This window comes from Fukomys damarensis, unplaced genomic scaffold (genome assembly GCF_012274545.1).
Source record: "Fukomys damarensis isolate Sample0158 unplaced genomic scaffold, DMR_v1.0_HiC HiC_scaffold_2, whole genome shotgun sequence".
In the NCBI taxonomy this organism is placed as follows: Eukaryota; Metazoa; Chordata; class Mammalia; order Rodentia; family Bathyergidae; genus Fukomys; species Fukomys damarensis.
The window spans coordinates 7,777,050-7,788,358 of NW_022900914.1; the positions used below are offsets into that span (position 1 = coordinate 7,777,050).

The 11,309-nt window shown below is 39.1% G+C and overlaps 1 protein-coding gene across 1 annotated transcript in view; it reads left to right on the top strand.

The window, feature by feature from the left end:
• Positions 1-11,309, top strand: part of Drc1 (dynein regulatory complex subunit 1) — a 68,747-nt gene that overhangs the window by 39,069 nt on the left and 18,369 nt on the right. The gene's annotated exons all lie outside the window — the stretch shown is intronic.

An 11,309-nucleotide genomic window follows, 5' to 3' on the forward strand; every position in this document is an offset into this window, starting at 1 on the left:
AGTGTCCCTGGGGAAAGTTAGCTGTGTCACTGGGCTGCAGCTAGGTCTGCTACTGCTGAGACCAGCGACTGTCTGCTGGGTGTTCCAATAGTCAGGACATTTAGTCAGCATTTCTAACTCACTAGATAAAACAAGAGGATACATCACTAACAGCAGAGACAGGGCTTTGTCCCAAGTACTCAGCAAACCTGGATTCAAACCCATTTCTGTCCCGCCCCTTATATCATACAGATTCCAGCTCATGGTTGGAAACAGCAGCAAGCAGATTCTGACTTGCCATCAGAATGACCTTGTAACAGAACTATCCAGTGCAGGAAAGGGAGTCCGCAGACAAAGCATCCTTTATCTCCTTAGGTATTTGCAGGCTGAATGACCCGTCTGACTTCTGTGCTGAGGATTCTTGCTGAAGGAGATTAGACTGGTGTCCAAAGTGCTTTCCCCCTGCAATTCAACACCAGTTTTAAAAAATGCATCTCTAATTATGTGTAGCTGTGATGCAGCCTTGTTATTCAAGTGCAGCCCAGTCGTTTCAGTGTCTGTGTTGCCAGGGTGTTAGAGTAAAGCTTTCCTGCATACCTCAGTTAGAAGTTCAGTTCTCACTCTGCCTGTAGCTTTACATCAGGAAGTGCTATTTGTGAAGCCCCATTAGGCTACAAATGTATGTTCTAGTCTTGAGAATGTTCCTGGGCCCTTGTCATGTTAGCATTGTGGAATGAGAGTCACTGACAGAGAAGGTACTGTCTTGGAGGCAGCGTTATTCTGTGGGCTGTAGAGAATGCAGTCTTACTGAAAATGGCTATTGTTAAGCTCTCTGAATTTGTCTTGGTTTTATGATAATTTATATGACTCAAATCACAGAGTATCAGCCTCAAATGGGGAGATATATGGGATCTTATGTTCTCAATCAGATGTTCAACCACTCGAGTAAAGACAACAACTCTGGGACATGGGCAGCAGAGAGGAAGGAGGGGAGGTGAGATTAGACAGGCAGGGGACATGAGGTGGGAGCTGGGGACACAGTTGTCCTGGCCGGCCCTGTCCTAGGGCTGAAGGCGGAGGGTGCATTTGTGGGAGGCAGTTAGGAGGAAGTGCTGTCCTGAGAAAGGGGGTGCAGCTCGTTTGCATCACAGCTCCTCCCCACCTCTGGGGGAGGTGAGGGGCACACCTTTCCCTTTCACAGGAGCACCACAGCCGTCAGCGTCCGCTCCTATGGCCACATGAGGGCCAAGCTGCTGAACTGCACTTTACCACAGAACCCCTCAGGCACTGCCTCGCTGGACAGTCAAGTCAGAAGGTGTGGCTTTTGTTAAGAAGATACATACACCTTGTAGCTCCGTGTCACAAATTTGCTCTTTCCAACTAATTCATAGCACTCTTTTGGTTCTAAAATATGTAACCGAAATCCTTATAAACCAACCACAAAGACAGGAATATCCACTAAATGCATAGATTTGGTTTGATGAGTACAGTACAAGAAAAAATGTATATTTTCAAGTGCTTACTGCTAATAAAGGTCATGTTATTAAAGACTGGAGGAAAAGGCATAGAAATGCATGAGAGAGAGAGCGAGAGCGAGAGAGAGATTTTGCTACTCTTCCCCAGCCCAAAATAAAACTGCTAGAAATGCTTACTTTAGTTCTTGATGCAGGAAAAGTAATGCTTTCCTTCTTTCTCATTTCAGATATAAAATGGCCCAGTTCACATTTAGGAGTCTAAATGTAGAATTAACCACAAAAATATTATTTATTGAGCAAATATTGGTGATTTATATTATGCAAAGCTCAGGGCTTAAGCAAGATAAATTCCCTACCCTCCAGGACCTTATCATCCATGGAATAAGAAAGCCAGCTAGGCAAACGGTGCAAAAAAGCAAGGAGGAAAGAGGCAGAAACCATCAAAAGGAGGAATCGAGGGTGTGGGCTGTCGGTTAAGTTGCCGGTCTGCTGGTTCCAGAGGGGATCTTGGGGTTCAGTGGGTTCTCTGGAGTCATAAAAGCAGAAGGGAAGGCGCAGAGGGCAGCTGCTTGGCTGAGCCATGTGGTGGGCAGGATATGCCCCGAAAGCAGCCACAGGGAAGCACCACTGTCCAGGCAAAAGGGGACTTGTGGGGGACACCTGTGTCACCTTATTGAAGCACTTTGGTGGCAGATTAGTTAGTGAGCTCCATAAATTATTCACAAAAACCACGTTTGCCCACTGGTTTTGGGGAACAGAAAGTACAACTTGGCGAACCCTGGATCATCAAATAAGAACAGATATTTAACAAAGTCATTAAAAATTTTACAATAGAAAAACTATATTCAATATAGAGCAATCAGGATGACTAAGGGTCAAGGTTAAAACCCAAGATAATTAGTAATAGAGCTCCTTGCCCTGAATTTATTGTGAACACAAATGATGAAGAGTGCAAGTGATGTCACTTGGTCCTGAGACATGGGCCATTGTTAGCTTTGTAGACCAGTTGATCACAGAGCCAGGAGGAGGCTGATTTGCTTCTGGGACCTGGTGGCCCAGGGAGCCAGTGCCTGGTGCTTGCTCAATTGCTAGTCCCTGGGGTACCGGACCTCCAGGAATGTCCTAGCAAAGAACAGCAGCAATTGCTTGCCACAGGAGGAAATAACGTATGCAAACACGGGCAAGCAAAGACGGAAATTAAAATGATCAGGTGACAGGTCTTGTGGACAACGGAACCATCACAAATTTCAGTTCCTTCAGTTTGCAAAGAAAAAGACAAGACAAATTCCTTTAGTTCAGAGTTAAAAAAAGTCATTTGTATGGCTGCATTTCAGGTGTACACAATGATCACATTAATGATAGGGAATTTGTATCTGTTCATAATATATCTTGATTGTTCTTTTTTCATATCCCACCTTCCCTTCAACTCCTCTTCTTTTCCTTATTTGTAAAAGCTTTGTTTCCATAGTTTACCTTCTGTTCTTTTTTTCTGGTCCCTTCTTTCCTTTCCCATGTGAACATTTTCTTCCTATATCCCAATATCTGTCATACATTTTGGACCTTCTTTGCTCTGTCGGTTTCTCACACCAGGGAAACAAGGTGCTATTTAAACATATGTGTCCAATTTATTACACTTAAGAGTATGGTCTCAAGGTGCATCCATTTAGGTAGAAATGTCTCAATCTTATCCTTCTTTATGGCAGAGTGGTCTTCCATTGTATGAAAAGCCCACATCTTTATCCATTCATCCATTGATGGGCACTGGCTGTTTCCAAGATGTAGCTATTACAAATTATGCTGCTGTTATCGCAGTCACACACACACACACACACACACACACACACACACACACACACACACACACACACACACACACACACACACACACACACACACACACACACACACACACACACACACACACACGCATTGCTGTGGTATGATGCTTTTAATTCTTTTGGGAAGATACCAAGAAGGGGAATAGCTGGATTAAGTGGGACCTCTAGTTTTAGTTTTCTGAGGAATCTCCACACTGATTTCCACAGTGTTTGCATCAGTCTACACTCCCACCAGCAGTGGAGAAGGGTTCCTTTTTCTCCACAGTCTAGCCAGCGTTAGTTTTATATATATATAATTTTATTTTTTTTTTACTGGGGATTGAACTCTGGTCCTTATGCTTTCGAGGCACGTGGTGGAACCACTGAGCTAAATCCCCAGGCCTGTATTGTTTTAATTTGTATCTTTTGAATGACCAGTGATATTGAACATGTTTTTCTTTTCTTTTTTTTTTGTACTGGGAATTGAACTCGGGTCCTTGCGCTTGCAAGCCAGGCCACCAAACCGCTGAGCTAAATCCCAAGCCTGAGCATGTTTTTCTATATTTGTCTACCCTTCGTAATTCTTCATCTGAGAAGTGTCTATTCATTTCAGATGCCCATTTTTGGATTGGGTCTTTAAATTTAGGGGGTCTGATTTTTTTTTTTTAGTTCTTTCTGTATTCTAGATATTAGACCTTTGTCTCAGGTATAGCTGGCAAAATTTTTTCCCTCTCTGTGAGTTGTCTCTTTACTCAGTTGGTGGTTCCTTTTGCTGTGCAAAATCTTTTTAAAAAGATAATATCCAGTTGATTTTTATAATATTTTGTGTGTGATTGGGGATTTGTTCATAAAGTCTTTGCCCACACCTATATCTTCAAGATTTCTACCTATTCTCTCTTCCAGCAGAATCAGCGTTTCTCTTTTAATATTTAAATCTTTGATCCATTTTGATTTTAGTTTAGTGCATTTTGAAAGATATAGGTCGAATTTTAATCTTCAGTTTGTGGAAAGCCAGTTTTTCCAGCACTACTTATTAAAGAGGAAATGTTTGGTGCCTTTGTTAAAGATAAAGTGTCTGAGTGTGTTTGGAGTTGTTTCTACATCAGCTATTCTGTTCCACTGATCCTCGGGTCTGTGTGTTGTTTTTTTTTTTTTTTTTTTTTTTGGTCAGTACCATGCTGTTTTTGTCTATGGTGGTGGCTTTGTAGTATAATTTGAAATCAGAGATTCTGGTGCCCCTGCCCTGCCTCTGTTGCCCAGATTGCATTGCTATTCTAGGTCTCTTCTGTTTCCAAGTGAATTTTAGGATTGTTTTCTCTAATTGTGTGAGGAATGCTGTTGGTATTTTGATTGGAGTTGCATTAAATCTGTATAACAATTTTGGACGTATGTCCATTTTCACTGTATTGGTTCTCCCTATCAAAGAACAAAAGATATCTTTCCATTTTCTGATATCCTCTTTGATTGGCTTTTTCAGAGTGCTGCAGTTTTCAGTGTAAGGTCTTTTACTTCCTTTGTCATATTGATTCCTAAGTATTTCATTTCTCTTGGCGCTGTTATGAAAGATGTTATTTTCCTAACCTCTCTTAGGGAGCTTGTTATTTGTACAGAGGAATGCTACTGATTTTTGAGTGTTGGTTTTGCATCCTGCTATGAATTTTGGTTATTAATCCTATGAGTCTGTTGGTGAAACTTTTGGGGTCTTCTATGTAGAGTATCATGTCATCCACAAATAATGATAATTTAACTTCTTCCTTTCCTGTTCTTCTTTCTGTTTCTTTCTCTTGTCTAGTTCCTCTGACTAATGTTTGCAGAACTATATTGAACAGAAGCAGTGATAGTGGACATCCTTGTTTCCTGATTTTAGAGTGACAATTTTCAGTTTTTGATCATTTAGTATGTTGGCTGTTTGTCATAGATGGCTTTTATCATATTGAGATAAAGACCATATATTCTAATTTTTGGTAGGGTTTCTTCTAATCATGAATGGGTGTTGGGCTTTGTTATGTGCTTTTCTGCATCTATGGAGATGATCGTGTGCTTTTTGTCCCTGTTTCTGTTAATGTGGTATATTACATTTATTGATTTACATATATTGAACCATCCCTCCGAACCTGGAATGAGTCCTTCTCAGTCAAGGTGTATAATCTTCTTGATTTTATTTGCCATTATTTTATTGAGTATTTTTGTGTCTGTGTTCATTAAGGAGATTGGCCTATAGTTCTCTTGTTTGGTTGGATCCTTCTCTAGTTTTTGTATCAGGGTAATGCTTCCAGGAATAAGTCTGGGAGTATTGCTTTCCTTTCAATTTCATTAAAGATGTTTTCTGGTGCAATGGCGTTAGACCTTTTCTGTATTTCTTGTAGAATTCAACAGTGAATCCATCAGGATTTGGGTTTTCCTTTGTAGTTTAAAAAATTTTCTTCTTAAATTTCATTGGCTGATATTGGGTTAATTGGCAGTATGTCCATTTTCACTATATTGGTTGGAGATACCTTTTCATTTTCTTATGTCCTCTTTGATTGGCTTTTTCAGAATGCTGCATTTTTTATGTTTGTAGAATTTTTATACCTTCTTGATTCAGCTTTGGTAATTCTTATGTATATAGGAATCTGACCATTTGTTCTGAGTTTTCCATCTTATTAGAATACAAGGAACACACGTTCTTAAAGTAAGTCTAGATGATCTTCTAGATTTCTGCAGGATCTGCTGTGATTTCACTCTTTCAATTTTTTTTTTTTTTTTTTTGTACCAGGGATCAAACTCAGGACCTTACACTTGTGAGGCAGGTGATGGCACTACTGAGCTAAATCCCCAGCCCCACCCTTTTCATTCTTAATTGCATAGATTTGAGTCTTTTCTTTCCTTTTTGGATAAGATTAGCTAAGGGTTTGTCAATTTTATTTAATCTTTCATAAAACCAACTCTGATTCATTGAGTCTTTGTATTGTTTCTTTGGTCTCAATTGCATTAATTTCTGCTCTGAATAATAATTTATAATTTCCTCCCTCATATAAGCTTGGTGCTTCACTCACTTTTGTAGAGGCTTGAGGTTCGACATTAGGTTGTTTATATGAATTTGCTCTGTGTTTCTGATGTGTGAATTCACCACTATAAATTTCCATTGTAGGACTGCTTTCAATGCATTCCATAAATTCTGATATGTTGTATTGGCATTATTGTTTAATTGTAGAAGCTGTCTGATTTCTTCTTTAATTTCATTTGTGATTCATTGGTTGTTCAGTAGAATGTTATTGAATTTCCATGTGTTTATGAAGTTTCTGTGGTTTCTTTTGCTATTGATTTTTCAATTTCATTGCATTATGGTTTGATAGTAGGCACGGGATAATTTCAATTCCTTTGCATTTACTTGAGGATGTTCTGTGAGCTAGTAGTGGTCTATTTTGGAGAATGCACTATGTGCAGCTGAGAAGAATGTATATTCTGTTGTTGTGGAGTGGAACACTTTGTAGATATCTACTAAGCCCATTTTTTCAAAGGTTTGGTTCAACTTTGATATTTCTTTGTTGATTTTTTTTGTCTAGTTAATCTATCTATTTGCAACAGTGGAATAATGAGGTCCCCCATTACAATTGTATTGGTACTTATCTGTTTTTTTCATCTTTGTTAATATATATTTTATATAGTTGGGTGCACTGCATTTAGTGCATACATATTTGCGATTGTTATCTCTTCCTCTTGGATTGTTCTGTTACCAAATATGTAGTGACCTTTATCTCTTCTTATTGGTCTTGGCTTGAAATCCACTCTGTCTTCAAATAGGATACCTCTGCCTTTTTTCTGGGTTCCTGTCCCATGGAGTGTTGTTTTCTACCCTTGACTTTCAGTCTGTGAATTTCTTTTTAAGTTAAAATGTGTTTCTTGTGTGCAGCATATTATTGGATATTGTTTCTTGATCCACTCTGCCAACCTATGTGTTTTGATTGGTGAATTGAGACCATTTACATTGATGGTTATAGCTGATACATACTGACTTATCCTTGTCAAATAACTTTCCTGTTGTTGGTTCTCTTTCTTTGTCCTCTGTTTAAATGCTTGTCTAGCCTGGTGAGCTTATTCTGTTGGGGTTCATGGAGTTGTAGTCTTCATTACTCTTTGTAGAATGTCCTTCAGAACATTTGGAGTGCTGGTTTGGTGGTCATGAATTTATTCAAATATTTTTATCGTGGAAGTATCTTATTTCTCCATCAATTTTGAAAGATGATTTGTAGGGTATATCAATCTGGGTTGGAGGCTTTTTTAAAAAGAGCTTTAAATACTTCACTCTAAGCTCCCCTTGACTTGAGGGTTTGTGTTGAGAAATCCGCTGTGTTCTGATGGGCTTTTCTTTATAGATGATTTGTTTCTTTTCTCTAACGGCTTTTAATATTTTGTTCCTGTGTTGAGTTTCTGGAATTTTGAATTGGAGTAGTGTTTTGTTTTTTTTTTTGTCATGGCTAATTGGAGTTCTCTATGTCTCTCTTATCTATATGTCATGTTCCTTTTCCATGATTAGGAAGTTTTCTGCCATTATTTCTGTGAACAGATTTTTTTTATGTCATTTGTAGTATTTCCTAATTTTTCATTAACTCTGATCAGTCTTATGTTATTGTTCTTTGCACTGTGTAGTAGCTGTTGGATTGCTTTCTCATTGTCCTTTTCTTTTTTAAAAAAACATTTTAAATACACTTAATGATATCATTCATAGTAGAGAATTTGTACCTATAATGATACATCTTCTTTTTCTCATTACCCCCTTCAACTTCCTCTTCTCATTTATAAAAGCTTTATTTCCATTTTCCTTCTGTTCTCTTTTTTCTTGTCCTTTCTTTCCTTTCCTTGCTATCTTTAAGAAATCTTTCTTTTCATTTTCACTAACTGCAAACTTTATTTCTAGATCTGATATTCTGTCCTCACATTGGTTCATTTTGGTGCATATGCTTTCAATTTTTTTAAATCTCCTGGATATCTGTTTGAGTCTGTTTCATGAATTCCATTTCTTTCCTGTGTTGGACATTCATCATTTCCATCATTTTCCTAAGCTCCTTTACTTTTTTTAGAAATTGGTGTTTACTCTCTATTCACTAGCCATACCCTTCATTGTGGTCATCATCTCTTTAGTTATCTGAGAAATTATGTCTAATTTGAGTTTTTCTAAGGCCTCATTCATCTGCCTTGTCACTTCCACTATTATCATTTCAGAGAGTTGGATGGATGGCTTTGAATTGTTGCACCTCATTGTTCCCCTGGTTTGCCTTAGGTGAGCTCCAATTCTGGGGTCGCAACTTGCTTCAGTATCTTCTCATTATTTTAGTTTAGCTTTTGCGTTGGTGCTAGATAATTGCTTGTGGTAGGTAGCCTTATTGCTAGTATTGAAAAATCCTTAGGAAATGACTACTTTTCAGAGATGCCTTATGGGTGTAGCTGGCTTTTGAGTCTGTTGCAGATCCCACCTCTTCAATTTATTGGGATAAGAAGTTGTTGCCTATTTAGCCTAGACTCTGTTTCTTTGGTACTGGCTTCTAGTATTGTTTATGACCCTCAGTCAATCTCAGTCTTGTAGAACAATGGATTAGAACAACTATGTCCCCTTGGCTAACGTAGTATAATCAGTAATGATGATAGCATCAATAACAGCCTAGAAAATTACAAACTGTTGTGACTATTAATTTGCCACCTTTAACTATATCAACAAGATTTGTAGTCGTATAAGAAAATCTAAAACAAATCAGAAAATTTAATACAGTAAATATCTCCTCCATATAGTGATTTTACCCTCAGGGGAAAATTTTAAAAGGGGAAAGAGGAAAAAATAGAGAAATAGAAGAAGAGGAAAACATTAGAAGCAAGGCTGAAGGACAAAAGAAGATTAAAAAAAGCTTTGGGAAATTGATAAGGAAGACTGGAGGGAAAGAAAAGAAAAAACACAAGAACAAAACAAGATGACAACAAAAAACTGAAAACAATGTTTACACTCATATAAAAACAAGAACAAATGAAAAAACAAGCAAAAGGAAAAAAAAGTCTATTTCAGGGCGTGTCTCTGCTGTCACTCATAGACAAATGGGGCGACAGAGCCCAGATCCGTGTTGATCAATTCCTGAAATCCTTCAGTACGATTACTGTTTGGGTAATCCCAGCAAGCCTGTGCTTTCAACTTTACTGAAGTTTTGGCTGATCCTGGATTTTGGTTGTGAGGCTGGGACCCAAGTTTTTTGGCTTACAACCTTTCAGATGCCTCTTGCCAGCTTAAACTCTGCTTCCTGACCTTGAGTGTCTCCCATGGCTGCAGCTCACCTTGGCACTCAGAGCCCTGAGAAGGAGCTGACCCATTGCTCCTCTGAGTGCCAGGTTCAGCTGGCCCCCTTCCAAAATGGCAACTTGTTGACTGCCTTCTCTTGGGCGTGTATGAATTGGATTGGAATCACTCACCAGTCACTGCACCCCACAGCATCTACCGCTCTGTTCCACTGATATGTTTCTCCATGGAGGCCTCTAGAATCACCAGTAGTTGCTGTGCTTCTGCAGGATTGAGCCATTTCTCTCATACCAAGAGCTGGGATTCAGAGAGAAAGTGCTGTTTGTCACCTCCCTCTTCAGCATTGAGGTCCCTATTTTTGCTCTTCCTGTGGGCTCCAATTTTCAATTCAGATAGGGACAGGGTCCAGATCTTTGCACCTGAAGGGAGGCTGTTGTGTCAGCAGCTTCCACAGGCTTTGTGGTCTCTTGTAAATGTCAGAAATGTCAACCCTGAATGTTAGACATTTTGGCAAGGGCTGAGTGCTGTTCCTGGCAGTACCCTGACCCATTTGAGCACCTGCCCAAGTTTGGCCCTGACCAGTGCTCAGTTCTGACGTGTGGTGAGCTGGGATTGCACTTTTGGCCAGTGGGAGCATAAACATTCAATTGCTCTTTGGAAAACAGTTTACTGGTTGATTTTGACCTTGTCATTTCACTTCTAAGAAACTACTCAAGGAAATACCCAAATGAGTTTTATATACAATTTATGCTAGCATTATTTTATAGTGGTAAAAATATTAAGACATGAATATATAACTATAGGTAAATGTGAAATATACATGCTGAGCATAAGTATTTCATATGTAATATGAATATTATGCACCATTAAACTAGTGTTAATAAAACTTTATTAATACAGGTGTGTGTGTGTGTGTGTGTGTGTGTGTAGTACTGGGGATGCAGTACTTTGCAATGGACTCTATCCCTTTTTATTTTTTATTTTGAGATGAGGCCTCACTAAGTCTGTGAAGTTGCCCAGACTGGGCTTGAATTTTTAATCTTTCTGCCTCTGCCTCCCTGAGTGTTGGGATTACAGACACGCAACATGCACCACTCAGAAAATTCTTATGTGATAATGGTAAGGGAGAAGTATAGGATATAAAGTTATAGGCCTGGTTTAATTCGATGATATAAAGAACCCTGGAGGGAAATATGCAGATACGTTGACAGAAATTGCCTTTGGGTATAGAAATTGCAGGCAGTTTTCCCCTCTCCCTTCTCCCCCATGACTTCTGCCTTTCCATTTGCTGTACTTTCCAAATTTTCAAAATAAACAAATTTTGCTTTTGCAGTCAGAAAAAGGTTTTACAAAGAAAAGCATATAAGCATATTTGAAATTCTGAGACAGGATCTTGATAAATTTCTAAATTGCCCAGGCTGGGCTCAAACTTGCCACCAACCTGTTTCAGCCTTCAAGTGCTGGGATTAAGGTGTGTGTCACCACACCCAGGTTGTGTCATTGCCTTTATTCTCCTCTGGGTCACCTTCTAGCAGTTACCCTTGTTGAGGGGATTTGCGATCACTGCTTGGAACCACTTCTGTTGATTCCTTGGCAGGAATGTTGGCTGGGGGAAGGAGACTGGAAGTGAGGCTTGCTGTTTTATGGAGGTCTGATTGCGCTTAATTGCCTTCCCCATTCCTACCTTCCACCCAGGAAAGGCAGGAGCTTGCCAGCCCCTCTGTATGTGCTATGCCTCCAGCCTTGCTTCTCATTTTTTTTTTTTTTTTTTTTTTTTTT